Source organism: Bombina bombina, chromosome 2 (assembly GCF_027579735.1).
Source record: "Bombina bombina isolate aBomBom1 chromosome 2, aBomBom1.pri, whole genome shotgun sequence".
Classification (NCBI taxonomy): Eukaryota; Metazoa; Chordata; class Amphibia; order Anura; family Bombinatoridae; genus Bombina; species Bombina bombina.
Genome location: NC_069500.1, coordinates 898024546 through 898036147, shown reverse-complemented (window position 1 = coordinate 898036147; position 11602 = coordinate 898024546). Strand labels below are relative to the sequence as shown.

General features: G+C 36.6%; 1 pseudogene; it reads right to left on the bottom strand.

The window, feature by feature from the left end:
* Positions 1–415: 415 nt before the first annotated feature.
* On the bottom strand, positions 416–11366 carry LOC128647360 (tigger transposable element-derived protein 1-like; annotated as a pseudogene).
* Between the last annotated feature and the right edge of the window lie 236 nt (positions 11367–11602).

The following is an 11602-nucleotide window of genomic DNA, read 5'->3' as shown; positions in this document are numbered from 1 at the left end:
TGTCTATATATGTATACATATGTATTTATGTGTTTATTTCTGTATATATGTCTGTAAATACATAAATACATATGTACCCACATATAAAAAAATTTATATATATACAGGTATACCTCGCTTATACAGCGGGTTAGGGACCAAAGCCCTGCTGTAAAGTGAAAACCGCCTTAAAGTAAGTCAAGGCATTTTTCACTTGTTTTTCCACTTGCCAGTGTGTTTAAAATCTAAAAACATGCTTGAACTAACATATATAGGTGTGCAATAGTGCTAAGTTTGCTTTACACTAGCACAACACAGTACAGTACTGTATTCAGTTATGCAGACAGTAGAAAGGAATACATATACTGTATACAGGTACTGTACAGTACAACATGAAGTACAATACAGTAGTATGTGCTGTATTGCTTACCTTTGCTTATGATTCATCATCTGAATCTTCAATGTACATCAGTTTTGAAGGTGGAGAACTTGACAAAGATTCATCAGGTCTTGATGTTGAAGGTGATGATGATGAATGTGGGATTTTATTAAAATATGATAGCAAAGAGGTTTGCTTCATGGACTGACGCTTCCTTTCTTGAAGTATTTCTTTATACCATGCAATTCCGTTTGACACACTTTTATTAACTGAAGATTAAGAACTTCTTTCAAAATTCCCATCAATCTGCTCCAAACCTGCCAATCCCTTTTCTAAACTGACATATTCCTCCAATTCTTTTGTTGGCATTTCCCTAATGCAAACTGGTTCTTCATCAGTAGTCTTCTTTGCTCTTCAATCATAATCAAATCTTCATCTGTCAATGGCTGGTCATGAGATGCAAGTAATTCTGTAACATCTTCAGGCTCCACTTCTGGTTCCAGTTGTCTAACCATGTCCACAACGCTAGCATTGACTTCTTCTACCGAAGTCTCAAAGCTGGGAGCATCATCCAAAAAGGTGGGGTTTAGCTTTTTCCACACACGTCTCAATGCTGAATCTGAAACTTCATTCCAGGCATCTCTAATTGCTTTAATAGCATCTAGAATTGTAAATCCTTTTCATAAGGCTTTTAATTTGTTCTTTGTTGCACCATCAGATGCATCGCTATCTAAGGCAGTTATAGCAGCAGTAAATGTTTTCTTCAAATAATATGCTTTGAAGGTTGCAATCACTCCCTGATCCATAGGCTGAAGAATAGATGTGGTGTTTGCAGGCAAGAAAACAACTTGAATCTCATTGTAGATGTCCATTAAAGCTCATGGGTGAGAAGGTGCATTGTCATTAAGCATTAAAATTTTTAAAAGGATTTTTTTTTTCCATGCAGCAGGCTTCAACTGTGGGTTTAAAATAATCTGTAATCCATGTTGTAAATAGACTTGCAGTCATCCAGGCTTTAGTGTTTGATTTGTAGTAAACAGGCAGGCTAGATTTAGCATAGTTTTTCAGAGCCCTAGGATTCTCAGAATGGTAGATCATCATAGGCTTCAGCTTAACCCCTTTAGGACCAAGGCCATTTTTCAATTTCTTTCCCTTAAAGACCAGGGCTATTTTTACATTTCTGCTGTGTTTGTGTTTAGCTGTAATTTTCCTCTTACTCATTTACTGTACCCACACATATTATATACCGTTTTTCTCGCCACTAAATGGACCTTCTAAAGATACCATTATTTTTATCATATCTTATAATTTATTATTAAAAACATTATAAAATATGAGGAAAAAATGGAAAAAAACACACTTTTTCTAACTTTGACCCCAAAATCTGTTACACATCTACAACCACAAAAAAAAACCATGCTAAATAGTTTCTAAATTTTGTCCTGAGTTTAGAAATACCCAATGTTTACATGTTCTTTGCTTTTTTTGCAAGTTAGAGGGCCATAAATACAAGTAGCACTTTGCTATTTCAAAACCACTTTTTTTTCAAAATGAGCGCTAGTTACATTGGAACCCTGATATCTGTCAGGAATACCTGAATATCCCTTAACATGTATATATATTTTTTTAGAAGACATTCCAAAGTATTGATCTAGGCCCATTTTGGTATATTTCATGCCACCATTTCACCGCCAAATGCGATAAAATAAAAAAAATTGTTCAATTTTTCACAAATTTTTTCACAAACTTTAGGTTTCTCACAGAAATTATTTACAAACAACTTGCGCAATTATGGCATAAATGGTTGTAAATGCTCCTCTGGGATCCCCTTTGTTCAGAAATAGCAGACTTATATGGCTTTGGTGTTGCTTTTTGGTAATTAGAAGGCTGCTAAATGCCACTGCGCACCACACGTGTTTTATGCCCAGCAGTGAAGGGGTTAATTAGGGAGCATTTAGGGAGCTTGTAGAGTTAATTTTAGCTTTAGTGTAGTGTAGTAGACAACCCAAAGTATTGATCTAGGCCCATTTTGGTATATTTAATGCCACCATTTCACCGCAAAATGCGATCAAATTTTAAAAAACGTAAATTTTTTCGCAATTTTAGGTTTCTCACTGAAATTATTTACAAACAGCTTGTGCAATTATGGCACAAATGGTTGTAAATGCTTCTCTGGGATCCCCTTTGTTCAGAAATAGCAGACATATATGGTTTTGGCGATGCTTTTTGGTAATTAGAAGGCTATGTCTATGTCTAGCAGTGAAGGGGTTAATTAGGGATCTTGTAGGGAACTTGCAGGGTTAATAATAGCTTTAGTGTAGAGATCAGCCTCCCACCTAACACAGCAGACCCCCTGATCCCTCCCAAACAGCTCTCTTCCCTCCCCCACCCCACAATTATCTCCGCCATCTTAAGTACTGGCAGAAAGTCTGCCAGTACTAAAATAAAAGGTATCTTTTTTTTGTATTATTATTATTTTTTAAGCATATTTACATATGCTGCTGTGTAGGATCCCCCTTAGCCCCAAACCTCCCTGATCTACATTATTGGGAGCCATCTTGGGTACTGGCAGCTGTCTGCCAGTACCCAGTTTACAAAAAAAAGATATATTTTTTATTTTTTCCCCCCACTTTTCTGTAGTGTAGCTTCCCCCCCAAGACTAAACCCCCACCCCCTCCCAGATCACTTAGATTATGTATATAAAGTTTTATATACCCCCCTCTCTCCCTCTAAATATACAAAATCTGTTCCATAGTGTAATGGTTCTCACCCGCTCCCTCCCCGTGCACGCGCCCACCTGCCTCCCCCGTGCACGTGCGCGCGCCCGTGCGCACCCCCAGCGAGCCCGCCCACGATCCCGCCCACCGCTGCATTACGTAATGCACCGATGGCCGCCCACCCGCCTCCCACGTCGGCTCCCACCCACCAACGATTGCGGGCCATCGATGTCCGGTGTAGAGAGGGCCACAGAGTGGCTCTCTCTGCATCGGATGGGTAAAATGTTATTGCAGTGATGCCTCGATATCGAGGCATCACTGCAATAACCGGAAAGCGGCTGGAAGCGATCAGGATCGCTTCCAGACGCTTTCAACCCCAACGTCGTACAGGGTACATCGCTGGTCTTTAAAGACCAGGTTGTGTGTGACGTACCCTGTACGACGCATGTCGTTAAGGGGTTAAATTCACGAGCTGCATTAGCACCTAATAGCAGTCGATCCGTTGCAGCTTTGAATCCTAGCATTAACTTTTCCTCCTTTGCAATGAATGTCCTAGATGGCATTTTTTTCCAGAAAAGGCCTGTTTCATCCACATTGAATATTTGCTGTGTGGTGTAACTACCATCTTCTATCATTTTACCCAGCTCTTCTGGAAAAGCCTCTGCAGATTCAACATCTGCACTAGCTCCTCCCCCTTGCACTTTAATGTTGTGCAGATGACTTATTTCCTTAAACCTGGTAAACCAACCTCTGCTAGCTTCAAAATGTTCATCTCTAGCACTCTAACCTCTTTCAGCCTTCATTGCATTAAACAAGGATAGGGCTTTGCTTTGGATAATGGCTTGGCCTAAAGACACATTGTGGCTGGTTTGATCTTCTATCCAAACCTCTAGCAGCTTCTCCATTTCAACAATAAGGTTGTCTCTCTTGCGAATCACTTTTGTGTGCACTGGAGTAGCACTTTTTAATTCTTTTAAGTATTTTTCTTTAGCGTTCACCACTGTGCTAACTGTTTGGAGAGCCAAACCTAACTTGCAGCCTATATTGGAGTTGGACATGCCTTGCCCACTCAACTTTATTATTTCCAACTTTTGATTCACTGCAAGAGGCTTATGGATCCTCTTTTTGGCATCACCCGGAGCCAGGGCCATTTTAGAAATGTAGAAATAAAACAACAAAGACTAAAATACAAAACAGAGATGATACTGGAAGTGAATTTTGAAATTATGAAAAGAATCATATGAAAAAAACAAAGGTTGTCTGCTCCTATTGCAATGATTGGCTTTACCTTTGCGCTTACTTTGAATAGTACAGGTAAGAATCTCATATGCCTCCTTCATCTCCTATGCCTATACCATACCATACCATAAAACATAACCTAATGTACTCTACTGTACATGTAAGGTATGCCAGATCCTTATTTTATGTGGAGATCTGACACAATGCCATACAGTACGTATACTAAAGTAGGTTATGTTTAATGGTATGGTATAGGCATATGCGATGAAGGAGGAATATGAAATGCTTACCTGTACTATTCAAGATAAGCACAAAGGCATTATAACAATAATATACAGTACAGTACATATACAGTAACACTGCATATACTGGTACCTGTACCTTTAATGGCCAAACAAAATGTGCATGTAAAGAACTTGTGTGTACAGTGCTACAGGGAGTGCAGAATTATTAGGCAAGTTGTATTTTGAGGATTAATTTTATCATTGAACAACAACCATGTTCTCAATGAACCCAAAAAACTCATTAATATCAAAGCTGAATATTTTTGAAGTAGTTTTTAGTTTGTTTTTAGTTTTAGCTATTTTAGGGGGATATCTGTGTGTGCAGGTGACCATTACTGTGCATAATTATTAGGCAACTTAACAAAAAACAAATATATACCCATTTCAATTATTTATTTTTACCAGTGAAACCAATATAACATCTCAACATTCACAAATATACATTTCTGACATTCAACAACAAAACAAAAAAAAATCAGTGACCAATATAGCCACCTTTCTTTGCAAGGACACTCAAAAGCCTGCCATCCATGGATTCTGTCAGTGTTTTGATCTGTTCACCATCAACATTGCGTGCAACAGCAACCACAGCCTCCAAGACACTGTTCAGAGAGGTGTACTGTTTTCCCTCCTTGTAAATCTCACATTTGATGATGGACCACAGGTTCTCAATGGGGTTCAGATCAGGTGAACAAGGAGGCCATGTCATTAGATTTTCTTCTTTTATACCATTTCTTGCCAGCCACGCTGTGGAGTACTTGGACGCGTGTGATGGAGTATTGTCCTGCATGAAAATCATGTTTTTCTTGAAGGATGCAGACTTCTTCCTGTACCACTGCTTGAAGAAGGTGTCTTCCAGAAACTGGCAGTAGGACTGGGAGTTGAGCTTGACTCCATCCTCAACCCGAAAAGGCCCCACAAGCTCATCTTTGATGATACCAGCCCAAACCAGTACTCCACCTCCACCTTGCTGGCGTCTGAGTCGGACTGGAGCTTTCTGCCCTTTACCAATCCAGCCACGGGCCCATCCATCTGGCCCATCAAGACTCACTCTCATTTCATCAGTCCATAAAACCTTAGAAAAATCAGTCTTGAGATATTTCTTGGACCAGTCTTGACGTTTCAGCTTGTGTGTCTTGTTCAGTGGTGGTCGTCTTTCAGCCTTTCTTACCTTGGCCATGTCTCTGAGTATTGCACACCTTGTGCTTTTGGGCACTCCAGTGATGTTGCAGCTCTGAAATATGGCCAAACTGGTGGCAAGTGGCATCTTGGCAGCTGCACGCTTGACTTTTCTCAGTTCATGGGCAGTTATTTTGCGCCTTGGTTTTTCCACACGCTTCTTGCGACCCTGTTGACTATTTCGAATGAAACGCTTGATTGTTCGATGATCACACTTCAGAAGCTTTGCAATTTTAAGAGTGCTGCATCCCTCTGCAAGATATCTCACTATTTTTGACTTTTCTGAGCCTGTCAAGTCCTTCTTTTGACCCATTTTGCCAAAGGAAAGGAAGTTGCCTAATAATTATGCACACCTGATATAGGGTGTTGATGTCATTAGACCACACCCCTTCTCATTACAGAGATGCACATCACCTAATATGCTTAATTGGTAGTAGGCTTTCAAGCCTATACAGCTTGGAGTAAGACAACATGCATAAAGAGGATGATGTGGTCAAAATACTAATTTGCCTAATAATTCTGCACTCCCTGTAATGCATTTACCAAATTATCCTGTACAGTACAATACTGCACAATTCTAGCAACCCCAACAGAGTCTTGCCAGCGCACACTGTAATAAGTGAGACCGCATGCAATTTTGTACAATCTCCTGACTCACGGTCAATGTTAAAGTGCTGCGCTGAGAAACGACTTTCAGGTTTGCAGTGGCGCCGTATTAGCAAATCGCTGTAAAGCGAATCACCATAAAGCGTGGTATACATATACATATATATATATATATATATATATATATATATATATATATATATATATATATATATTGTGACAGAGCTAAGGGGATTGTGTACAATGAAGTGTATGTTTTTCTGCAAATTATGCAATGCTGTTGGTGGTGTTAAAAATGTATTATGTAATTGTGTATTTTGAGCCGGTAATCCATTCCACAGTTTGGACGTGCCAGAGAATTAGTGATGAATCCATTTCAGGTTTTCCCTACAAATGAAGGTTTTCTCACCTGCAGGTAATTAAAGGGACACTGAACCCAAATTATTTCTTTTGGGATTCAGATAGAGCATGACATTTTAAGCAACTTTCAAATTTATTCCTATTATCAAATTTTCTTCATTCTCTTGGTATCTTTATTTGAAATGCAAGAATGTAAGTTTAGATGCCGGCCCATTTTTGGTGAACAACCTGGGTTGTTCTTGCTGATTGATTCATCCATCAATAAAAAAGTGCTATCCAGAGTCTGAACGAAAAAAATTGATAATAGGAGTAAATTAGAAAGTTGCTTAAAATTGCATGCTCTATCTAAACCACGGAAGAAAACATTTGGGTTCAATGTCCCTTTAAGGTCAATTAACTCCTGTAAAATAGTGTGTGCTGAGGCTGTTAGTTGGAACCTGTATGATAAAGAGACAGAGGATATGGAGTTGTGCTGCTGTCTAGAGGTTCTAGGACTGAGAGGTTTTGAAATCTATTTGTAATTTTGCAGTTGTGCGAAAAAGCCACACAATGTTAGTCAGGAATACTTTATTCTGTTTAGCATGTGCCATAGTGCAAGGATTTATTCTGCTTTTGTTTTTTAAAACTGTATTCCTGGAAATTGTCTGTGAATAAACAGGCCAGTGCTACCTAGTCCAGTGCGTTTTAAAGGGCCACTAAACCCAAAATCTTTCTTTCATGATTCAGATAGAACATACAAATTTAAACAACATTACAATTTACTTCTATAATTTATTTTGCTTCATTTTTTAGGTATCCTTATTTGAAGAAAAAGCAATGCACATGGGTAAGCCAATCACATGAGGCTTCTGTGTGCAGCAACCAATCAGCAGCTACTGAGCATATCTAGATATGCTTTTCATCAAAGGATATCAAGAGAATGAAACAAATGAGATAATAGAAGTAAATTAGAAAGATGTTTAAAATTGCATTCTCTTTCTAAATCATGAAAGAAAAAATGTGGGTTTCATGTCCCTTTAAGTGTTTCTCTGCTGTGAAGACTGTGTCAAAGTTGTTCCCAGGACAAAATCCCAAGGAGAGGGGTATTTATATATATAATCTAAAGCAGAGACCGCACACTCAGGTCTTCAAAATCAAAAGTGATTTTAATTCAAATTGAATTAAAATCACTTTTGATTTTGAAGACCTGAGTGTGCAGTATTTGCTTTAGATTATATACACATTTATGTACCTGCACCTGGGCAAACAAATTGAAAAGTGAGTGCTTGGTTCTGCAAATTGGATATATATATATATATATATATATATATATATATATATATATATATATATACACACAACACAAGACCTCATATCTTCTTGAGCCATTTTTTTAACTTTTAAATGCAATATTTCTATTAAGACTTTTTTTTTATTAGACAGTTATTATGAGTGTAAGTGTATAGTACAATGTATATTTGATGTGTTTTGTGCAAATGTTTTGACTTGTATAACAGTTAACCAGAGCTCTGAAATCGAGCTACGTCGATGCTCGTTAAATTCAATTGCACTCAAGCGAATGCGTTTACTTTCAACTTGTGATATGTGCGCTATTTCTGATGCGTGCAAAGAGCCGTGATAAACCCCTTATCTCTCGCATGCCTTGTAATCTAGCCCTTTATAGCAAAAAATGTGTTAATGCCAGAGTTTTTAGTTTATTATTTGAATATTAAAAAGCATGGGAAATCCTAAATCCTAAATTAAAGTTCCTCACCACAGAGAAATTAATAATATAATAAAATATTATTAATACTATTTAATTGGGATTTAAATATTGGAATTTCCATTTTTTTTTACCTTATAAATAAAGTTTGTCTATATACTTTTATATATAAACTTGTGTAGGGATTTTTCAATTTGTCCGTATAACCCAATTTTAATCCAGTTTTATTGTTGATCTGCATGTATTCGTGTATGTTTGCATGTGTGTTTGTGTGTGTGCGCATGCACGTGCACTGAGGTTGTGGAGTTTACATATCTAATTTTCATTAATCAATAATTAAATATAGGAATTGCTTACCCTTTATGTCTTTGTCTTTAAATTTACATAAATTAAAGGTAATTGTTGCTTCAGAATGCAACAAGAGATTTATTAATAAATTCCATCCCTGTTGCTTTTATGCATAATTTATACTGTGCTTCCTACAACCTGAACTTTAATGCCCTATTCTTATCATTAAGGTATGTTATGAAGCAACAACTAACAAAGTAATATGAGGTATTTTTTGTGTCTACATAGTTTCTAATAATAGTAATGAGGTGGCATAATTATTATTATTTTTTCTAAATGTCACTGTTTGCTTAGGATGGTAAAAGGTCAATATAGTTTATAATTATTTAGGAAAATAACCTCATTAGAGATTAATAGAAATTTCAAGGTGATTCTATAAATATAAGCAAACAAGTATAACAAAAATTACACATCATAAATTGCTGGCACCCAATATGCAACTTGATCCCTAAACAACATATGATGTACATCTATTTAAGTGAACACGCCAAATGGTTAATAAACAAATATATTTAAATAAAGAATATATAATTTGTTTATATTAGTGGAACACTTCTGTTGGCCAACAATACATTTAGCTAAAAATATGTTTATCTTTTGATTTAAAAGATGGAAACTTTATAGCTTGGGAGCAAGAAAACTGCAGAACACATTAATATATACATACAAATGTTATTACTATATATTATTAATTTTAACCATTGTATCCCTTTAATCCCTGCTTATTATGAACTTAATTATTAATTCCCTATAATTATCACTCAATATTCTTGTCTGAATTGAACCATACTATATTTATCACCTTAATTCTATATTCACAGACTCGTAAAATAATTTAAGGCCAACCTCCTCCCCACCAAAACTATCTCTGACTACATACCTCCCGGATGCTTAATTCAATTACAGTTTTTTAGCAAGCATTTCACAACTTGACCCCATCTTTATGTTGGATTAGATAAATATTAATATTGTTGTGTATTAGTTTTAAATATTCTTTTCCTCCCTTTGCTCCTCACTAAGCTTTGACACATGTAGTCCTCTGTCAAACTACCTAACAAATTAATCTGATTTCATACTGGCCATCCCTATATTTACAATCTATGTCTGAACAAACTAATTTACCTTATGAATGTTTCTCCCTCCCTCTTGCTACATACTAAGCTGTTTACTATTACCCTTTCAACTACCTGCTTTCTTCTCTGCCATCCTTCTGATAATTATGCTTCTAATTCATTTCAAAGACGTTAGTATTTCTGGAGTCCGTTGCAGATCCCTCGTTTTACCTCTTCCATGGAACATTCAGCAAGACCATCAGGACACTACATGTAGATTTTCCATCTCTATAATTTAAGTCTTTTCAGTTGACAAACTTTACGGGTCTTACTAATTTTTTAAATGTTACCACCTATTTATAATGTTGGTGTATTTTATTATATATTATATTAAATTAAGTTTGTGCATTTATTTATTTGGTTGCAATTAAGGTTTATGGGACTAAAGGTTGTCTAGAGGGACAGGAGGAACTATCAATATGCCCTTCTCTCATCCGTGTAATGCCCCTAAATATTGTCTATATTTATTTGTAAATTTGATAATGTTCTCATAAGAAATCTTAGAAAATATGCTGAGCTTTGATTGACATATTTTCACACCAATTACAAAGTTTTAATGCAATCATACATAAGATAAAGGGTGATTGAAACATATTTCTTTCTTTCAGTAGGAATAGTTTTGCACATTATTTAAATGTGTAAATCAAGCAGCCTTAGAGAAAACCTACTGAGGAACAAGATTAGGGTTGAAATATGTGTTTTTTGCCAAGGTTTTAACTAGTCACTTGACATTTGTGTACTATACTTAGTGTGCAGTAATTTCAAATATAATTTTCTATAGCATACATTGTAAACATGAGTAAGCATACTAAAGACTAATGTCAGATGATGTATAAGCCTTAAAATGATAAACTTCACCAACAGAGAGCTTGCCTCCATTGAGCTGTTAAAAATGGAGCCGTAAGCTACCGAAATGACCGACAGCTAAAAGTAATTTACGACTCCATTTTAGTACCAGGTTTCTTTTCAAAAGAATAGCGTGTTGCGCGCAGTCGCTCTTTTCAGCCGTACGTAAGTTTGCGCTGCCAACCAATGTCGGATTTGACGAAAAGCGCACCATAAGTGCATTGCCATGGCAACCCGACCGCTGTCTATTAGAATAATTGTTTGCGCCTGTGCTCTTTACCTGTGATCGCCTCTAGAGAGTTTGGTGGTTTGGATAGTTTTTTGAGAGTTAGTGGATAATTGTAGATTTTTTTTCATATATTCTTATTGTAGGACTTATAAAATATATTAGGAGCACACACACACATCCATATATTAGTTAATTAACACACACAAATACACACACTTTTATTTGATACAAACACATTCACATATTTTTTTATTTAATTACGCCCCCCATATCCCCATCTTCCTTTATTACTCCTTTCATTAACCCCCTATCCCACTTCCCATCTCCCCTTTTAACTACCCTTCCCCACTATATAACTTTATTTTACTTTTTTTTTCATTTATACATTTCGCCCATCCCTTTTTTATTTTACATCCTGTATAAATAAAAAAAAATTCTAATCTCATTTTTTTTTTATTTGACTATATAGTCCATCCCTTTCTTCATTTGCTAGTGTTAGGTTAGAGTTAGGGAGGAAGGAGAAAGGAATGGATAGGCCTAGTGGAGTTGGGAAGGGGGTGGCTAGGTGGAGGGCAGTGGAGAGGGTGGATAGAGGGAGGAGGAGGGGGTAAGTAGGGAGTAG